This window comes from Corvus moneduloides, chromosome 12, assembly GCF_009650955.1.
Source record: "Corvus moneduloides isolate bCorMon1 chromosome 12, bCorMon1.pri, whole genome shotgun sequence".
NCBI classification, from domain to species: Eukaryota; Metazoa; Chordata; class Aves; order Passeriformes; family Corvidae; genus Corvus; species Corvus moneduloides.
The window spans coordinates 20,630,431-20,652,537 of record NC_045487.1 but is presented as its reverse complement, the minus strand read 5'-3'; positions in this window follow the sequence as shown (position 1 = coordinate 20,652,537).

Below are 22,107 nucleotides of genomic sequence, written 5' to 3'. Positions count from 1 at the left end.
CAGATTTAGTCTGGGTGTATCTTTACTGAAGTCAGTGAAGCTTATAAACTTGGCCTGATATTTGGTGTTGGAGGAGTGAATATAAGAACAATTCTTCAAGTGTTTGTTTTCTTTTTTATGATCACAGAACAACGCAATTTGAAGCAAAGTGTTGCATGCTACTGTTCTCAAAGCATAAGTCACAAAGGATGCTGGACTCAGGTTTTGGTTTAATTAGTACTAGAAGTTTCCACTAGGTTTGTGCTCATTTCTGTATTCCCCAATACCTCCTCTCTGAGAAACAGACTCCCTGGATACTCTAACTGGTCTGGTCATTTGAAGTTGGAAATCTGTACTGATGGTACCCCATGATAGTGGGGGTATGTACTTATTTGCTTCATAAAACTCTTATTTCCCTAAAGCTTTATCCACTGGTATTGTTGCACATAGTGCAATAGTGTAGTGTAATTATCAGCTAATCAATTAAACCCATGCCTGAACCCCAATGCAATCTTGCCTATGCTTCTAGCAATTAAAAAAAAGGCAAAACTGCCTGTGAATTTTTGTATGAGTTGATATTAGCCAGTTGCATATGCTACAGCCAAAGACTGAAAATTAAGAACAAGCACCATCCTGACAGGGGAAGATTGGTGTGGCAGAATTTGTTCAGGGCTTTGCTTGGCCTGTTTTATTCTATTTTAACAAATCTGCATTAGTAAGTTTACAGTGGTTTGTAGTTTGAGTACAGTGTGTGCTATGATATATTTGTGAATTGCTATTAGTAAACAGTCCTGACTACACTATTTGCAGAGCCTAAGTAGACCTTGTATGCAGTTCAGCATGGTATGTTTCCCATCATCACCTTTGGAGCTCTGATGTTGAAAACACAGAACCAAGTCCTCTTGGAGCTAAAGTCTGTAGTCACCTCTCTTAGGAATCAAGGAGGGAAACTTCAGTGCAAGCAAGGCACTCCAGTGTCCTGAGATGCCAAATTGTTGAATAATCCCATTTTTTAAATCTTTCCAAGGAGATTTCTGTCTTGGGCAATGAATGCGAGACCCTTCCTCTCCTCTGACGAAGCCAGTTCCTTGGAGTTTGCCTGGGCTGTGACTTGTGCTTCCAGGCCAGTGTCACCACTTGCTGTACATGACACCTGAGGTACCCTTGACTTCCCCAAGCCAAGCAGGGGTGATGGGAGTCTCACAGAGTATGCTGGTGCCACATGCTCCCTTCTCCTTTGCAGCCCAGAGCAGGGGTGCCATGCTGGATGCCCCAGCAAGGGTAGCTGGCACTGCCAGCACAAGTTGCTCCATTGCAGAGGCAGGAAAGAACAGGAAACAAGTGGTGACTAACAGTTCACATTCTTTCTTTTGAGGCAGCAGAGCCACACACAGCCCCTCACTCAGGACAAGCTGCTCAGGCACAGGCTAGTCCTTGGTAAAATTCATTGCATCTGGTGCTGCTCATTTCCTTTCAGTTTTTATCTAGTCTTTCTGTGTTTCCTGTTAGCACCTAATGCCATTTGGGACAGCACAGGGACTGCTGCTCGCTGTGTGTTTGCTGTGCAGAGACCAGCAGGAGCTAGTGGTTGCAGCACTGTGATCAAGCTAGCGTGTGTTTTGGTGCATCCTGCCAGTAGCTTTCCATGTTCTTGCTCTTGCAGTAGGTGAAGTGCCAAGGATGAGGAGCTGGGGCACTGAGGGACCTCAGTGAAGTCTATTAAATGGATCCTGGGTTTCTGCTGGAAAGGACTAAGGGAAACAAACAGCAAAGACCAGAAAGCTATGTGTAAAATGTGGATTCTGGTTTTTTTTCTCATGTGTCTCACTCTCTGACTATCTTTTATTTGTACTGATATAACCATCCACTTGAATGTTTTCAGCATTTCTCAGGTCTGTGAACTTCGGTTTTTATAGGGTGAGCTTGTTTGCCAGGCAGGTTTTCCTCAAACTCTCCTGGTGCCAGTAATTAAGGGATTATTGTAATTACCTCACTGGTGCAGATACTGAGTATTAGCGCTTAGGCTGAATGTGCCCACTTTGATTTCTCTACAGTGACGCTAGGTAGGCTGTGCCTGGGCTCTGCTCTAAATGAGCACAGTGTCATTAATGACAGCGCTTTTACACTGGGCACTTTTGTGCTTAAGAAACTTTTTATACCTTAATCCAACCTGATGCAAGCTACCTATGCAAATGCATTACAGGTACAATTTACTTCATGGCATTAACAAAACTTAAAAACTGATTTGGACTGCACTGTGAAGTGTTTAATGAGCTGTGTGTGTCAGATCCTTGGAGCTGGCTGAAGTCCTCTGGCTGTAAGTCAGCGTGTAATGCTTTCCTTTCCCTGTCCTGTGCCTGGCACTAGCCTTAGTGCTTTGGTCCTTACAGGCATGAGAGTTCTTCTCATTTACACTGGCCTTCAGGGATCATAAGGAATTGAAAAATATTGTAGGCTCTTTGTGGGTCCCCTTCCTCCACGCAGCTGCAGCAGGGACGGTGTGGCATGCTGCTGACAGCCCCTTTGCCATGGTCCAGGTGCAAGGGAAGCCACAGCCAAAGCACACACATCTGCCACCCCAAGTGGATACAGCACACCAGCAAATGTGCTCCTGCGAGTCCTGAGCAGAGGCCTCACCTTGGACTGAGCACTGCCAGGGAGCAGAGCAGCGCTGCTGCAACTTCTGCTCTTGTGGTTCAGCATATCCAGCACGCCCACTTTTCCAGGCCTGTTCTCAGTGACTGCTGTGCCTTACCACATCTGGCTCTTTCATGTTTGGCCTGAAATGCCCTTTCTCCTAATGGCAACTTTTCCATTGCACACAGGCTCCTGAGTTGATGATAACATTATGTTTCCCTGTAGCTGTGTATGTGAAGCTGTGTCTTGTTTCTTGTCTTATTTCATCTGCTGTAATTAAACTGGTGATGAAACCATTCAGGTCCTGAATACCCTTACACTGCGGTCAATACAAAGTTCTAGCACTCATGAGAACGAAGTGTGATCCTCAAATTCCCTTGCAGATCATTATTTTTTATTCCGTGCTTTGCCCTTCTCCCTTTCTAAACCAGCTATAAAAGCATTTGTGCTGTAGGACAAACTGTCCTTCATCTGCACCATGAGAGAGCCCATGCTCTAAGTGCCTGCTCCTCATTCACAAATGACCTGAAGCAATAACAATGCCCACAGAGAAATAATCTCTACCATTTCTACAGCCTTTAGTTTTTGTTTGTCCTTGTGCCATAGAGGTTGTATATTATGTATGCCATCCTTGCTTCCTGTTCCTGGCCAGCTGTGGATTGATGATAGCATCTTCAAGTTGTTGGACTTCCTCTTCTTGTCTTTAATCTTTTGGTTTCAAAATGGCCCCCCACATTTACAGTTACCAACCACAGCGGGCAGATAGCAGCAGCTGGTAGCCAACCAGACAACACTGAGTACATTTTAAAAACAAAAAGAGATCTGTTCTTTAGGTCATATAAGAGGATTTAGCTAAGATTTAGTGAAACAGAGTAATTTCTGAAATGTTTGTCAGCTCATATATTAAATGTTCTAATTCTTGACATTTTCAGATTCATGTTGGTCCAATTTGACTCAGCTGTGCTTGTAGAAACAGTGAAAGCCAGTAACACACTTATGCTACATAGTATATAAATTCAAAATGTAGCAACTGAAAGAGAATTTTATACTCCATTAACTTCCTTGACTTGCAACAGACTCCTTCCTATCACACTATGCATTACTATTACTAAAGACTGCAGTTCAGGAAAGCAACACATTTTCTTTAGTTAACACCTGTGCTCAAAGCCAGGCTAAAGCAAGCCTAATGTAACCATCCAGTCCTTCAGAAGAAAAGCCACAGGTTATTTTGCTTCCTCTTCCTTTCCTTCTTCATTAAAATCTAGTTTCACAAGGCACAGAGCCTGACTGAGCTGAAGAGCAGATGTTTTGAAAAAAGTCCTGGCTATAAGCCACTTTTTTGTCTTTTTCTGGTTGGTTTTGTTTAAAGATTGAGAGGGAAATGTACCTTATTGTGCATTATTCCAAGATGTATGAAAAGTAAGAGCAAGTCAGGAAATGCAGATTTTCTTCAGTCGAGTGCCTTAGACCCCCCAGTTGGGAATGCAGCCAATGTACAACTTCCCCAACTGAAGCATCCAAATGCATTAAGATCAGGAAGATGAGGCAAATTCATTAGTTTGCTGCTGGCATGCACTAATTTCTAACTGCTTTTAAAACTTATTTTTATGCTACAATCATGCAATTCTGCTAATGAAGTTATAATTCTATGTTGTTAGCATCAGAGTCTAAACCTGGGCTGGTAGTAGCAAGTCTTGCTTCTGATGTTTCTTCAACCATGACCTATTGGTGTACCTTCAAGACACTGCAAGTTCTTGCTTCCCTCATTCCAATCACAATTCCAGATGTCTACATTTCAATATAAAACTTAAGTGGTTTATTGTAAAAGTTTTATCTAAGGCTGTTATTATCTACCCAGTGTTTCATTGTGAGGGAAATTGTGTTTATCATTTGGGAATCATGGCCACAACCAGGAGATCTATATTCAGTTCATGATGTTTTAACTTAGGCCTCAACCATGCAGTGTCTCAGGTCCTTTGGCTAAAGCCAGTTGGGCATGATCAGTTTCATGAACTGGTAGAGGAAGGTAGAGGGTTTATGTCCTCTAATCTGTTAGCTCCTCTTATCTCCTGCTTCATTTATAAAATGGGGACTATGTAATAAAAGTTCCTTTATCAGATTTTTTTTAGGGTTCTTTGAATAGCTTTGGTCCTAACCATCTTCTGTTGAAACACTCATACCTTCTGGGCTTGGTCCAAAATCAAGGACATCAGAACAAATCAGGCCAAACTCTCTCAGGCTCTGGGAAGAGGCTGGGAAAGGTTATGCTGTGCAAGTCTGAAGGGCCAAAATATCCTCAGATTGCCCCAGAATTAACTGGCTCTGTAGCTGGACCTCCTGTCCCAGTGTGTTTGCAGCATAGCCAGGATCCCAGGCTGATACGAGATTGATCCTGTCCTCCTCTCACCTCTCTCCTATTTTTTGACTCCAAGAGCCAGGATGTAGATTTTACACCCTACATCATATTTTGCATCAGTAGACGCTTCTTGTCTAATGCTGCCTTCTGACAAAATAGGTCCTGCATCCATTTCAGCTGCTTTTGCAGAGAAGCCCACCCAGCAGGGAAGACTTTCAACAAGGCCAATGAGTGTGGTGAGTCCACACTACTCACCTGAAGCAAGGTTGGCCACTCCAGTGTGATGTCACCCATCTCCCCATCAGGCTGCTGTGGCTCCTCCCTTTGCCACTGTGGCTTCTATTCTGAGGCCTCATGTAGAGTCTGACATGCGGACTTGGAGAGTTCTGTGCATGAGGACAATAACTCGGGAGGCAAGAGGCCTGAGCTCCTGGCCCCACAGTGGCTGTAAGAAGATCAGTGTGGTATTGTTAGCATGGGTATCACAACCACTACCTCATCTGTCTAGCCTTTAGAAGTAAACACCGTGCATGTTACACAGTCATTTCATCACTGGGCTTTACAGAATCCCCTGACTGTCCAGGAAGCACCACAGCTGCCTGCCAGGGGTAGCCAGCAGCTGCCTTTGAGAACAGCTGGGTTATGTTTTTTAAAGGGCTACTTCCACCCCACATCCCCAGTCTCAGGCCAGGGAGACACCAACTGTAGGAGAAGAAGACAGTGGACAAGGAGCTCAGGCTTGTCTCATTAGGCTGATAAATGCACTCCCTCTGCCCCAACCTGGTCTCTGTGACCTGCTGATGCAGAAATCAAGTAGTCATTGGCAACAACCCGTGTGGGCCTGAAAGCCACAGATTAGCTTCTGAGAAAACCTGACGTAACTTTTTATTCTCATTCCCAAGTCTAGAGGGAAGACACCCCCATAGGCCTCCTCCCTCCCCTTGGTTAAAGGATTTCAATTTCCACTTAGTAGCTGGTGTTGGTGGTGGTGGATGTGATACACGTGCTTGAATGGATATGTTTAATGTGAGCCTGGGAAGAGCTGTTCTCCTCTCCGGGGTGCTTCATCCTTATTTTCTCACTGAGATTGTGCATATGCACAGCACTGACTTTTCAGAGATGCTGAACCAATGGGAGCTGTAAAACTTCAGCTTGTGTTTCAGTCCATATGTACTTTGATTTCATGGTGGAGAAGGAAAGAATATCCCTTCTCTGATGTAAGCAATATATTCTCAAGTGCTGGTTATGTTATGCTATGTTATGTTATATGTTCTCAAAAGCCAAATACTGATATTTGCCAAAGTGGTTTAAGTCCAGCCTTTTTCTACTGGTAGTCTGGATTTATCCCATTGATTTAGTTTCAAAGCAATCATGCCTTCACACTTCCAAAGTCATTACATTTAATCTCATCAATATGAACAAAGTATTTGAGCAACGTAGAAACTAAGAAATGGGGAAAGTCTACCTTGAAAGCATAGCAAGACCTGCCCTTAGCAGCCCAGGGCATATAAATCAGTTTCTTTTCCAACTCATTTATCCTTGGCCAGTGACTTTATGCCTCAGTTTGCTTCACTTCCAAAAATGTATCCAGTTCCTCTCTTGATGCATGACTAAGGCTCTCTTCTATTGCTGACTCTATCAACTGGGTAATATCCCAGCCCCTCCTCATTGTGTAATTCTGCCTCAGTTTAAATATATTATTCCCCTTTTCCTTTCAAATGAGTTATCTCAGAAACAGCACTGGCACCATGATGTCCCTTTAGCTTTCTGCTTTCTGTTTGCCTTTCCTAGCCAAGCTCTAACTTTTTACTAATTTAAATCTCCCTTACACTCCTTACTATCCCACGTACAGCTGCTGCTAGAATCCATGAGATACACAGGCAAGAGGGAAGGAGAGACCCAGCTGCTCTTTAACATGAGAAGCTCAGAGCTCTGTATAGTGGTGCCAACACTGAGAGAAGCTGCAGAGATGCCTACAGCTCAGCCTCAGGGACGGTTCATGCTGTGGATGTGAGGCACCCATGAGCTCTTGCAGCTGATCCACCTACTGTGGTTGACATTTGGAACCAAACATGCCGCTGCTGTTACGTTTGTCCTTTGGTGGCAGCTGGAGCTCAGAAGTGTCCGAAGTACATTTGATGGAACAGCAGGAGGATGAGCAAAAGGGTCTGTGACCAAAGGGGCTTCTGAGACAGGCTGCTGGCATTGGCCCTATAACAACAGCTTGCCTGAGCTAGTCTGGTCTAGGGGTGTCCATGTTTCAGTATAAAGCTCTAAAAGAGGCTAATTACCATTAAACCAGACAGATTGTTGAAAATTAAATCTGTGGGCTGTGTATAGTGATGTTCCCTCCATAAGGAGATAAACTATATCATGCTGAGTCTCAGGTCTGCTGTGAGTGGGACACAATGAGCTGTATAGTCCCTGCATGTGCATGAGGGGCAGAGCAATTCATTCCTTCTGCTGTTTATTCTTGCATAGGAAGTGTGAGAAGATGCTATGATTAGTGCTAATCTGTTTTAGATGGAGCCTGGTGGACCTTGGGGGATCAGTGCACATACTCCAGCACAGTGGGCCGTACAAATTAGAAAGCATTGTGTAGAGTGCAATTATGCAGATGTGTAGTGTTGCCATTATGTATTTCTGTTTTAGAACACATTGTATAAATCTCTGGGTTTCCTGCAAAAATGTCCATCTTTGCTATCACTGCCAGCTTACCAGACTGTTTTGTCATCTGCTCAAAGCTTGTTAGGGCTTTGGCATGCTATGCAGAAAAAATCTCTCAATGAGATGTGTGTTGTGAATTACAGTCCTGACAACTATCAAAGGCTGCGTGCTGAGGTGTAGCATTAATATTTATTTGGGAACAGATGTCCTGGCTATTAGCCAGGGGACAACCTTGGTGTGTTAGATGTTGGGGAAAAAAGTCCTGCCCCTAAGAACTCAGTCCCTATATAGCAAGTATTAAAAATATTTAATATTTTAAATACTGGTAAAAGAACAGGTAGAATAAAAGTGAGGGTGGAGGTAATGCTGTAATAACTTCTTTTCCCTGAACTGAAGAAAACATTTCCAATCAAAGGCTGGTTTATATATTTACTTTAACTGGGGTTTAAGTATCCTTTTTTATCCTAGCATTTTTAAACTGATAAAGCCTAGTTATAAAATAATCTTATTTTGTGTGTACATTGATAAAGATGTTAAGAATTCTTAAACCATTTTCCTGCTCTGTAGAGTCATGGAAATGTAGCAACACCATATTTAAAAATCTGCTTTCTTCTTCCTGGTAAGATTTTTAATTCCAGTGGAGAATGACAACATCTCCTTCTGCTTTGTTAGTGTCATGCATGCATGTGCCTGCTGTTAGTTGTAGGACAATGACTTCACACCAGACACAACTGGGCAACAACAGGCAAAGCCAAAATAACACTCTGTTTATGTTGATAATAGCTTTCCTCTGGGCTTTGTGTTCTCCTTCTAGGGCAGAAGCTAGTTCCAGTTTTGCAGCTGGTCATCTGCTCAGATGGCTTTAGATGTCATGGTGTGCTGCAGGGTTAAAATATGTACAGATTTTCCCAATGCCATTTGCAGAGGTGAACAATAGCTGACTTGGCAGAAGTTGGACACTCCAAAAGTCCTGCAGTGGCTCCTGTGCCAAGTCTTTGTGATGAACATCCAGGAGTTAAGCTACACACTTTTGTACATCCTCTCCTTTCTTTGTGTGTGCAGCAAGATGAAGCTTGCCTCACTATTTGCTTTTCTAAATTAAGATGTCTCCTGGCAGGGCACCACTCAGGCGCTCACAAGAACACTGCTTGAAATGATGCACACTTACTGGCTGGGAGAAGCCCGAGGCTGATGGACATTCCAACATGCTCCCTGCAGATATGTAGGCATGGTCTCTGCACCTTGGTGTCAGCACAGGGGAATGTGGAGAACTCTGCCCAGAGTGTACCATTTCTATGAGCAATGGACTTTAACCTTCAAAATTAGAGGCCAGACAAGAAATTAACTCTATATAATGAATATTTGTGGATGGGAAAAAAATTATCCAGGGCCCATGATCCTCAATCCTTCACTCTGATTACTGATGAGGAAAGAGTAAGAACAATCATGACTTTCCCTGACCTCTTCTATAAGAAAGGTGTGGTGAGAGGAATAACAGCCTTTCTTTGATTGACCAGATTAGTTCATCTTCCCCAGAAGGAAGAAAGACAGAAAGTGTCATTTCAAAGCTTGTAGCCCTACTGAGGAAGCTCCTGGGTTTTTCTCCCCACACAGAGGAACAGTGGGCTCTGCATGTCAACAGTGATGACAAGCCAACAGAAAGCACAGAGACCAGAGGCTTGACTCATCACCATGGATGCAAGGGCAGTTTTTTGAACCCACTGCATTCATGGAAGCAGCTTTCTTGGAGAGGTGATTCATCATTGAGGAAGTCCAGGACAGAAGGGACAGCTGTGATCTCTTACATAAACTCCTTCCCTGACTGTAGTAGCACTGAAAATGACTTGCTGCTTCTGGGAATGAGCCACATGGTGCAGATCTCAGGGACTCGTCTCCTCACTGTCAGTTCTGAATCACTAAGGCTGAGCCACTACATGTAACATCCCCTCATAATGGGGTCTTTGTCAATAAGGACTTGCAGACAGTTTAATAGGTTTTTCTCAGGACCCCAAAAAGATTGCATGGCCATTTCTGGAAAGACCTAAGGCTTTTGTCTTTTCCACACTGCAGAAATTTGATGTATGTTTCATCCACCTAGTCCAGGAGTGTCACACACTGTGGCCAAAGCTTGATTACACAAGGTGACAGCACCAAAAAATTGGCCCACTTCTAATCAACAGTTCTGCTACAAGTAAGCCAAACAGTTTTGGGAAATTCTGATAATGCACAGAGATTTGGGGGGGACCACAGGTAAACCTCAAAAAGAGGCACCAGCCCTAGACAAAGAACTGCAAAAAGTGAAGGGTCAGAAAGAAACTGTGTGGGTGAGGAAAAATGGGACTACATGTGTGTCATGGAACCAAAAACTTTTGAGGATTTGTAGCAACTAACGAGTGATGGACAGTCGCAGCGGGTGACTTTGAGCTTTAGGCATCTTCTTCATGAGTTGTGGTGAAGTTTGAAGGATGGAGAAGAAAGGAGGAGCATGTATGACTAAACTCCGTGAAAACACAGATGAATTATATAGAGGGGCATACATCCAGAATGAAGACAATGAAGAGCATCTGAAGGGCAAATAAATAAGACATCAGAAAGAGTAAGTCTTGAGAAAGCATAAGGATTAGAGAAAGAACAAGGACTGTTGAAGGATGCAACCAAGGGCTCTAAGTACATCTAAACATCCTTGGCTCCAAAATTTTCTAATCTGAAGATGGTGGCTGGGAGAGCACTCAGGGGAAATCTTGTATGTGCTTACCCTGCGTTCATACTTTTCCCCAGGCATTTGGCTTTTGCCCACTGTTGGAGACAGGAGCTAGATGGACCTTTGGCCTGGCCCAGTGTGGCTGCTCTTCTGTTCTTGTGTTCTGGTATTGTGAAAGAGTTGGAGTCCTTGTGGTAAGTCTTGCGCTCTTTAGCACAAGCTGCAGGACAAACCATGGTTATCATGGTGCCATTGCTGAGTCAGACACAAAGGGATCTTGCTGACATTCTGCATTGCTTTGCACACAACATGCTGAACAGACTGTGAAGAAAAGACTGTATTTCCCAAAAACAACCAGTCTCTTCACCAAGATGACTCTTACGTAGGTACAGCAAATTGCTGTCTCCTGCAGACAGGCTGCTCCAGCTTAAGGCTATGGAAGGGTGGCAGCAGCAGCTTTCTGTCTAACAGAATATGTTTGAGTTTAGCATCCAGGGTGTGCTGCTGGGACTGCCTGGAGAGTCTCTCTGGGGCATTCCCCTCACCTCTGTCCCACTGCAGCCCTGTAGCCTCTGTTCTTCAGGCTGTTGCCTACAATGTGCTTGTGAAGCTGCTTTTGTTCTCTGGGGGAGATGAAGGTGCTGGCAGTTCTTTCCATTTCTCTCTTTGCTTGCATCTCAGCAATGAGGAGACAGGAGAACTTCTGAGCCTCTCTACTGGATGTTTTGGCTGCCTTGCTCCTCCCCCACTTCTTTGGCTCTGTAGTCCCTCCACGGTAGTTGTACTCTTTTGGTTGTAATTATGTCCATGAATAGTGCTATCCTGTCTTGCCTATCAGGGCTAGCATTACCAGGAGGGGTCTCCATTTTTCCAGGAACACTGTGGCACTTTTGAAAAATAAGTATCTCCCAAGGACATGAATCTCCTGAGAGCTGCACTCACCTTTTTCCTTTTTGCTTTTCCTTGTTTATTCATTCCCATGGTGAGAATGACAGTATCTTTTTTTTTTGCAAGATGTTTTTTTTTCCCACAATATTTTATCACTTATCATATTTATCAGGTAGGAAGAGGGGAGGAATCTGTAGGTAGAAAGAAGGGGAATTTGGTTCCAGAGTGAATGAGAGGACGGTCAGAGGGCCAGAGCAATGTTTATACACACATACAGTAATTTCTTGCTCAGTGTATGCATATGTATGCATGTGAACTACATATGTTAACAATACATTTTTTCTAAGGTCAGTGCTCTTCTCTGCAAAGCCCAGACTCCACTTAGGGGAGAAACAAGACTTGTCAATAAATGGATCCAATTTAAAAGAAACTAGGTGGAAATAATGATGAGGAAATGAGAAAAATAAGCTTTTGATGAAATAATTAATGACTAGTTGTAACACAATCTCGCAACAGCCATCCAAGGCTCAGAGAGATCAGAGGAGACAATTTGCTGCCAGACAATGCTTACTATGCAAAGCCAAGTAGCCTCCTGTTTGCAATTTAAAATCATACCCATATACATGAACTGCAGTTGGTGGTGGCTTGTTTGTTTTAAACTCTCTCTAACAAAGTAACAGCACTCCCTTCGCGTTGCATCCGAAAGGGGAGCAGACCAGCGGGTTCTGAGCAGCTATGTAGCGTGTAAAACAGGTCCAGCTCTAAGGCAGCTAAAGCCAGGAAATGAGTGTTTCAACATGTGTGAATTATTTTACTGCCATCAAACTGAACAGATCTCTGCTGCTCAAAGATCTGGTCCAAAAGACCGAAACTAGTGATTCTTAGCTGGGGGTGTCTGGGCTAGTAAGGTCTTCTGAAGAGTCTGCAAAAGGTGGAAAGAAAAAGCAAGCCTTCTGTCAGCAGGCTTGCATTTACTGTCACCAAGTCCTCACCCCCTATTGGCAATATTTTTATGAACCCACAAGTGGACGAAGAAGAAAAACACTTCGCACAAAATATTTTTTGCAGAAGGCTCAATTCTGCCCTTGGAGATTATGTTCCTTACACCAGCCATGCTGAGCTGCGGGTGGCAGTGGGTTGACTCGGCGGCGAAGTAGCTTTTGAAGGAAATCTTGCTGTTGTCTCCATTCACCCAAATCTGCTTCCATGGCAGCATGGTCTTAGCAGTGCAAACTGGATTGCTCTGCCCAAAAGCACTTCAGGAGTGCACCAGATGGGCTGTGACTGGGGGCGTGTTCAGTCTGCATAGCCACACTACAGATAGTCTGAAACCACCAAAATCACTGCAATAGAGACACAAGATGGCCACATGATGTATTTCACAGCAGAACCTGCTTCTTTGCAAGACATTACCTGTCCTTCCAGAAGAGCCACTGCCACCATGCTTCACTCAGCTCCTGAGACAAAGGCTGTGGAGGTGCAGAGCCAGCATCTCCCTGCTCAGCTCAGGGGTTAGCTCCTTTCACTGGGCTGCTCAGCACTTCTGCCATCCCAAACAGATTAGTGGAGGAAGGCATGTTGGGAGACAGTCCACTCCTAATCACTTCCAGAGGTCCTGTTTCCAACTTGGTCAAGGCACTGCTGAGTCATTTTCATGCAGAATGAGTTATGGTTGTGTTTAAAACCTCTTTATTACCCTTCAGTAATCCAGAGCTCAGTCTTGCGTTTTTAATATTGCTCTTCTAAAGGGCAGATTTATATGTAAAGCACTTTACACTTTGGTTTCCTCTTAAATAAAACTAAAGTTGTTCTTATGAGTGCTTTATGACATTAACTAACTAGTCCTGACAACACCCTGATTTTACATATGCACAGCAGAAATCTTGGACAAGCTTCTTAAGTCTGGTGTTTTCAATTCTCATGATTTTATTGTGAGTCTAGGGTAGGCTTTTTCTTCAAGTCTCAGCTTCTGGAAGCACACAATCACATGATGTTCTCACTTTTTTTTTTTTTTTTAACAATACATTTCTAATTCTTCCAGTTACAGGGGAAAGCCTGGGGAAAATGTGATCCAAATGCATTACAAGGCTCAGAAACCAGATGCCAAATGAGAAGCCAAACTGTGTTGCCATTTTTAAATATCCAAAGCTTTAAGGTAGTCTAAGTATGCTCTCAGTCTTCACCCATGTTTTCTGAATGTGAAAGGGCTCAGCAGAAAATAAAGCTTCACATTTCATGGACACAAAGGCAAATAAAGTCTTCAGGGGTGATAATATTCTCCATCTCCCCCTTTTGCTTACTTGTGTCTGATTTTCATCCTGCATGTGCTTTGCTTTCCACATTGTGAGTAGTCACATTCCTCACAGTGGTAGAGAAAAGCACACAAATAAATCTTTGCTGGAACAGAGCAGATTTTAAATCAAATCAAAATTTTACATACAAGTAATGTCAAGGTTTTAAACTCTTCCATCTGTTATTATATGCTTGTAGAGTGCACTTTGCATCAGGCCAGGGGATACAGTTCATGGCTCTCAAGGCTACTGTAACACAACCACCATTACTGCTACTGAAGCTTCTAGTACTATTACTAATAGAATAGAGTTGTTAAATAGACTTTGTGATTGTGTTTGCATAAAAAGTTGCAAGAGAGCCTTCAGTAAGCTTTTCTTGTGCTGTAGCACTGCAAACCAGCTTTTTGTATGTTGTAAACGGAGCTGGACAACAAAAAATGAGTGACATACTGATTTTATGGCATAGGTTTTGTGTTTCTTTTACTTCATTATTGGTTTTATACTGAAGCATTTAATTTTTCCCACTATTTCCTGTTGACACATTTGCAGATCAAAGACCATAGGTGGCTGACTTTGGGGCAGTGATTTAGATTTCTCTCACTGGTTTTTAGTCCTGCGTAATGCTTGCTGCTCTGCCTGGGAATCTAATGCTATTTTAATTACTCCATGCATGTATTTCTTCTTTAGCTATTAGAAAATCTCTGTTAGACTTGGAGGCCAGAGCTTTCCCAAAGAAAATACTTCCTAGCCTGGTAATCCTAATGATACAGGATTGTCTTTATATTTATTATAAAGCATCCTTTTCTTCATTTTCTCCCATGGCTTCCAGACAAATGTTTCTGTGACTCCCCAAACAAATCCCTTGTTTCTCCAAGTTGGACAGTTGCCTCCCTCTCACTTCTGCTCAGTTGAACAATATCTTCTTCTCCTTTAAGCATTTTTATCATGCTTGATGCTTTTTAAACCATTGTCCCTGTTTGCCCACATGTTTACTTGCTGAGTAGAAAAAATTTGCAGGTAGAATCAAAAGAAGCAGTGGTTTCCATCCTGTGGTGCCCAGTTAATATGTTAGCACACCTTCACATGTCAGGCTGCCAGCAGAAGCCACAAAGGAGCTCCCTGTGCCAGCCACAGAGCTCAGCCACCATTGCTCTATCAAAAGAGCTGATGGGAAGGTCAATTGCTTGCTTCAAGTATTGACCACAAACTTATTTAGACAGGTTTTGTCTAGGAATCTAAGAACTCCTGTATTGCAGTCTTCCTGGGATCAATTCTCTGCTCACTTCCCTCACTTTTCTGCATAAGTAAGGTTGCTTTAATTTTGCAGATGTCCTCTACTTTTGTTCCAAGCCAAACAACCAAAGTTGTCTGTCAAAGTTTGTCTGTCAAAGCCAGACAACCCTAGTTTATGTTTACTCTTGTTAAAGGCAGTCTGTTCTACAGGCACAGCAGAACCAAACTGAGACAGAGTGACATTTGCTTAAGAGTTGGACTTGATGATCTTTGTGGGTCCCTTCCAACTCGGAATATTCTGTGATTCTATATTGAAATTTTACACTGAGGAAAGTGAAAAAGCCTCCAGTTGATGAATTTGCTAATATCAAACAAGTGAAATACTATCAAGCACAGGACAACCACAAATAGGTCCTTCCCAGCAAGGAGCCAAGTCCCTGCTAGACCCTTTCCTCTCACTTCCAACTGGAACAGCTCCCCTTCCAAGAGGGAAAGAGTTGCTGTTGAGATGAGCTGCATGGTGGTGGTGTGACAAGGTGCCTTGGCAGTGCTTTTGCAAAGTCAGCCTCCAAGTAGGAAGCAGGCTAACATGTTTCTTGGACAATACAAGGTAAGGAGGGAGGGATTTATATAGGGATTGTGTAACTATGTTAAGGGGTATAAAAAGGACGGGCAGTCTAGCAAAGGAGATGGTTTATATATGCAAGGTCAACAGCTAACTTAGTAGGATCATAGAAAATATCTTGCTGAACTGAGGAGTGGGAAAGAGACACATACAGTACTGATTCAGCTGGCTGTGCTCCTCTGTGTCATTCCTTGATGGGGTTTGGTTTCCCCTCTCCAGTCCTGTAGAGGGTGATTCCTTTCATGATGATTTAACACACACCTTATAATATAGCAACTCAAGATAGTGGATTGAAAGATTTGTGTTGCTGATTCTGCAACAAATGCATCAAGTGCCAAATGTGCTTTCAATAACTTCCTGCATCAAGCTGAACTGGTTGGTCAAAGGCATCTTCAAAAAAATCCTCGGTCAGACCTGGGCATGATTTGATCTACTGTCTTTCATTCCCTGATATTTACTGCAGAGGCAGTTTGTTTCCACGTACAGCTTTGCTCCTCTACCGACTGTTGAAGCTGCTTAAATAAGCTGCACTCCAGTATTGGACATTGACCTGTGTTTTACTTGTTTGTTTAGTGAAACTGCCACATAACTGACCCAGCAGAGTCAGGAGTTATAAACAAACTTTGACTGAAGAGTGTGTGTTTCATTCAGCTTTCACCTTGACACAAAGCCTTTGCTTTCTGGAGGAGCAAAGACACTCTCTGGAGTACCTCAGCACAGTGCACACCAACTTCTCTTCAGTAAAGCACAGCTAGAAAAAGGCAGCAAAAAGTCCTATGGCATGCAGGGGTGGTTTGTTGTTGTTGTTTGGGGTTTTTTTGTTTTTTATCTTAAAGAGTGTGTGATTAACTTACAAGCTCTTTATGTTAATGAACTCCAGTATTAGGCTGCTTCATACCTTTATGATATATAAAGCTGCTGTGAACAGATTGGCCTATGATCTCATTTATGTCACTGTAGATTCAAAGTGACTCACTTGAAAACACAACTTACAGCAGGTCTCCATGAATGTTCCTAAGAATTAATTTGTCCTATGGTAGGTTTCTGTTTCTTACACATGAAAGTGCAAGTTGTTTGGGTTTTTCTGAGGCAAAATTATTTGCTAAGGCTGCAAATATTTAAATTCATCTAAATATTGCAGAATATGAATTCTGTTCTATTGAATATTTTAGTCTGGACAAACAGGGCTTACATTGAAAATGCAATATAAAGCTCTTAATCTCCAGTTAAAACTATTAAAAGGAGTCCAACTGAAGTTGACTAAGAAAATAGTTACAGTATCAATTCTGTGGTCTGTTGGAAATAAGTGACAAGTGTTACTGCCTGGTTAATATCAATGCCAGGAAATGACCACCATCAATTGTACGAAGTTAGCAATGCCTTTCAGAAATAAATCTTTCAGGAACTTGTGGAGGTTCTGACTTGGAGGAGCTTTCAGCAGGTATGTCTGCTTCGACAAATTGACAAATCTTTATATGTTTGCACCAGTAAATTCATTCAGAGACATTTTTCCTAAAGAGCTTCCCTGCAGGGGAGGTATTATACATGCTCTAGCCTGAAACTTGAGCTGGCCAGAGAATGGAAATTGTGTTTCACAGACGATTTTGAGATTTTGAAATTTGTTTTCATTCCAATTCAAAACAAAACCTCAAAATGTTGAAATTCTCCACAAAGGAAAATTCCACAAAAATAAATAGTTTAGGCTTATTTAGACCATTACAGCTTTTAAAAATGCATATATTACATAAAATAAAGAACTCTAAATGTTTTATTTTAAAAATTGTTGGCATTTTTTTCCCCAAAAAAATAGTTGGTAAAATGATAGTTTCACAAGCATTTTGATTGTGATAGAATGGCATTTTTGGAGGAAAGCTACTCCATTAGATAATTCTCCATCTGAAGTCCATTAGAGTTCCTATTGCCAAATTGTCCAGACCTTTTGTTGTAATACAAAAACTCTACAAATAAGTCTAGTGCCAGAACCCTGGTCTGTAATGCCACTGCCTGTGGGCTTCTTGTTGCTCGTTTGTGCTATGACAAGACCTAGAAGATCCCCATGGGTGTCTCTTTCTCCTTGGCAAGGTGTGAGCAGGAAGAAATGAGCATTCTTTCTGAAAGAGCTCTGAAGGTGTGAGAGAAATAGCTTGCAGTTGCTCTTTCTGCTGTCAGGCTCCCAAACACAAGAAATTCTCTCCCTGGCAGGAGAGCCAGGAAACAAACTAGCACTGGGTATTAGCGCTGGTTCCTTCTGCTGAAAGGAAATGACCCCAACAAGGAAATGTGCCTCTTCTCTGTCACTAACAGAGCAAAGTCCAAGTGAATAGACTCTAGGACACTTCAACAAATACCAGTGACAACAGCCTGTATCCCACAGGTCAAAAGAGACAGTGGTGACATGCTTTCAATGCCTCTGCTGAATTTTGGAAGACTTGTGCAGTTCCAGGGTTATCCGAACTGAAGGGAGTCTCATTTTTCATCCATGTAAAACTATGACCTATTTGACACCAGGACCAGATGGAGGATGCCTCACTAACTGAAGTCTACCCAAAGAGGAGCTTTAGGTAATACCGTGAGTGTTGGCGATACTGCATTGCATCAGGACAGCGGCACCAGAGACAGAAGCAATGAGGGTTGCACTGTATTCAGAGCAAAGGCAGTAGGAGCAAATGCTCTCCTGTACCAGCTGCCCTTTCACATCTCCTTAGGGACCTGGGCAAAATGGATGAAGCTAAAAGACTTTACATGTGCTGCTGCCTCTTTGCTTCTGATAAGCAAAACATATTTGATGTGGGTTGCTAGCAATGACAGTGACAGGTGGAGAGGTTATTGGATGACAAACCTGTTCACACAGGTCTAGTGAGATTCTTGCCCTGCACGCTGTGCCCAACAAGAAGGAGCAGTGTTTGAGTCCCTATTGTATGTACATAAAGCCAGCATGTTGTCTGCAAGTGGGACACTCGGGCTTGGAGGGTAATTCTGGAATATGTTTTTCTCCTTGGGATATTTCTGAACTGCAGTCACTAGAAAGTGTCATGTAGCAGCCACCCTCACTTGTTGAAAACTTGGTAGAACATCTGTACAATATTACGGTCATCAAACTATGTCTGAACCTAATTGGTTGCATGTTGGATTAATTACTTTAATATAAAGAACTGAATGCACTGAAGACCTGCCAGAGGTTGTGAAGAAGATCAAAGAAGGTCAGATAAAAGGCCAAATGTAGCTTTAGTAGGAGCAATTGTACGTTGTAATTCTTTCAGTGGAAGGACTCTTGCCAGGTCCCAGCTGGGGCTGTGATCCTTAGGATATAGGCCTAGACAGAGCCTTCCCTTGACAGCCATGTCCATCCTCTCATACAAGTATTATGGTCCAGGCAGCTGTATGGTTTCATCTTCATCTGGGGCCAATAATTCAGTGTGATCAGCTCAAAATGCTTCAGTCCTCTGGGAAGTAAAAATCTCTCTTGAGAAATTTATAAATTAAGTGTCTTAAACTATTGTCAGAAACTCCATAAAAGCATCAGGAAAGAGGCACCAACCTTCCTGGTAACACTGCCACCCTCCCATCTCCCGAGAGACCATAACCACTGCAAAGCTGTTACCGTCACGTTGTGCCCACACACAACAGCTCCACTCTAAGGCCAGGAATTCACTGCATTGTAAAGAGGAGCCATTGCAGTTCAGTACCAAGCTTCCACAGTGCAGAGTCCTCAGTGCCTTGCACAGGAACTCACTTATCTTCAGAGGCCACTAGCATGGAGCTGTAGGGCACAGCTCCACCCTTCTGTTCTGTCAGGTGCAGATCCATTTGGGGAGCAGACTCACCAGAGTATTGATAGAATATTTGCATTAAGGTGAGATAGGTTTCTAGATTAAAAAATGCCATGAACTTATTTTTCCATCAGCTATTTGTGTCAGCTGTTCTTTATTGGTTTAGTGCCATCTCAAAGCAAGTAAACATCCCTGCTTAGTGTTCAGAAGCAGTGAGTGTCACTAAGTCTGGAACAAAGATGATTCTGGTGTTTTGGTGCAGATCTTCAGCAAATGTCATGAAGCATATAGCAAAACCTCAGCCCCTGCTGGGCGTACAACCAGGAGAGGCTGCCCCTTCTGCAGGGCTGCACACTACCTGGCCATGGGCTTATACAAGATCCCAAAAACTTCTTCAAGGCTCAGTCTGTGCAATGAGAGATGCAAGACAGAGCTTATTGAACAACACAAGATGTTGCCATTAGGCACACACAAGGCAAAGGATCAACTCCGACACTTGAGCTTCATTTGAATTTTTGCTGCCATAGCTACAATGGTCAGGAAGAGAGCAACAGAGCTATGCTGGCAAGAAGCCTGGTGGGAATAGCCAGGTCTCCTTTGTGTTGTGCACCCCTCTAGCAGACTGGGGATGACAGCACAGGAGCCCTCTCCAGCATGAACCTGTCCTTTCCAGATTGGCATCTTCAAGCTTCCAGGGTGTCCCTAACCAAGACAAGGCAAGGAAGAGGGCCCACACTGAAAACTGGAGTGGCACTGGGCACCCTCGTGAGGGAATTTGCCTGCATCTCTGCTTCTTGACAGCAGTTCCCAGTGAGGCTGCACAGGCACAAGGACAAGATGCAAAAGCAGAATCTTGCCAGACATCAGGTTTGATCTGCACCAGATTCCCAAAGATCTTTGGGGCTCTTCCCGTCTGTACAAAGGGCTCTGTGTCTGGCCCTGGACATTTTAGGACTGGTCTTCCCTGACGGGATCTGGATGAATTATCGTATTCTATTACATGTACAAGGAACTCTTGAGATATGCCTAAACACAAGCCCTTTAATTATGGTGCGTGTGTTAGCAAATTAGAACAAACTGAGTGAAGGTATTAGATGAGGCTGCAATTGCACACTTGCTTTCTGCTGCTGCGTGGTCACTGACACAAAGTGAAAAGCTTGGCAGCATGTGAGAAGGGCAGCTGGCAGTCTCTGTTCCTACCCAAAGCCCTTCAAGGTTCTGGGAGATAAAGGTTAGATGGACTTGAGTCATTTAAGCACAAGCGCACCTGACTGAAATAATGAGCACATTTTAAAGCCTTTTATTTCCTTAAATAACAGTGTGTATTTAGGCACCTCTAAAAGGGCTGTGCTTACTTGGCACTCATCAACCTGCCACGGCTCATTAAGGGCCTGCCTGGACTCATGGCAGAAGCCAGGACTGGTGTTGAGCACTCCAGAAATTCCTCTCTAGCTCCAGTTCTGTTTGTTTTATTATCTTTGCAGAGCAAGTCATCTAGAAGTCACTTTCTGAAGAGCCCCATACTGAAAACCACCAAACACTCCATGGCCCTAAGTGGTGACTCAAACCAGTGGGATTTTTCCCCAGGATGTATGGGGAAGTCAAGGCACTGTGGCTGGAGTGTCCCTGTGACCTGTGCTTGTGACTTTGAATGGCTTCCAACGGCTTTGACCTTCTCGGCACAGGGCAGAGATGGCAGTGCCTCCAAAGTGCTGAGAGAGAAGTCCATTATGAACAGAATCCATGGGTTTGTCATTCCTTTTATTAATTAGCATTTCACTAATTAGTACTAATTTAGCAAATGAATGCCATGATTAGCTTGATTAGGACGAGAATGAAGGGGAAGGTGTGGGATATTGAGGAGTCTGCTCTGGTTTAAGTGAGGAGCTGCTGTCCTGCAGGGATGGAAGGTGCAGCTCAGTACTCGCATGGGGCTGGTCAGGACAAGTGTGCAGGCTGCTGCTGTCTGTGCAGAAGGCAGACACCCTCATCAGATCCCCAAGGCAGTGTGCTCCAGGCTGCCAGCCCTCTGCTGCCATCAGGGGTGTCATGATGGATTGATGTTTGTGTAGAGCCTATTGAGGCTGGCAGAAATCTACTGGAGAGGTGGAGACTATTGCTCTTGCTGGTGGGCACAGGGAACCCTGAGCCATTATCATGAGGCTTTTGACTGTGCTGTCCCCTTGCAAATGAGCACTGTGCAAAACAGGCACCTTCAGAGACTGTCACAGCATCTGCAGGGTGTCCCAGTGATGTTCATCCTTCCCAACTTCTACCTGCTGCCATCAAATCCCTGCATCCAGCCTGTCTGTGTCCTTGACACAACCACTAGGGTCCTCCCCAAATCCCACGGGAGAAATTTAAGTACAATAAGCAATTTTGTAATGGCCTCTTCCCATTGTCATGCTGCCTGATTAGAAAAGAGGGTAAAATCTCTACACAGGAACTTGGACAAATGCTGTCCAAAATACGACCATGGAAACCTGCCCATGTGCTGGGGTGCTGTGGGCACCAAGCAAGGGAGCTGAGCACTGATATGGCATCCTGGTGCTCATGGGGTGGCTCAGGCCTCTCCGAGAGATACAGCTCCTCCAGTGCCACTGAATCAAGTCAACTCCCACTGAGCAAATTTTACTGCTTTAATCACAAAATATTACTGCAACTGAGAGCTGTTCAGTTGATGCTGCATGTATCTCATGGACTGCTGCAAAGTCAAGTTAAATTAAGAAATTGTGAGCTCAGTAGTGGTCCAGAGGAAGCAGCAATTACATATCTATTGTCTGATTACTGCTTTTTTTTTTGCAGCAGGCATGGCTCCTTGACATTAGGCCTATGGAATCTGCCCATTATTAGTAGTTTTAAATGGTCAAAAGGTTACAGCAGTAAGGAATGTTAGCAAAAAATGTCTCTGTGGAGTTTAAACAACCAGTATTTTAGGCAGGGCTTGGTGGGTTACTGTC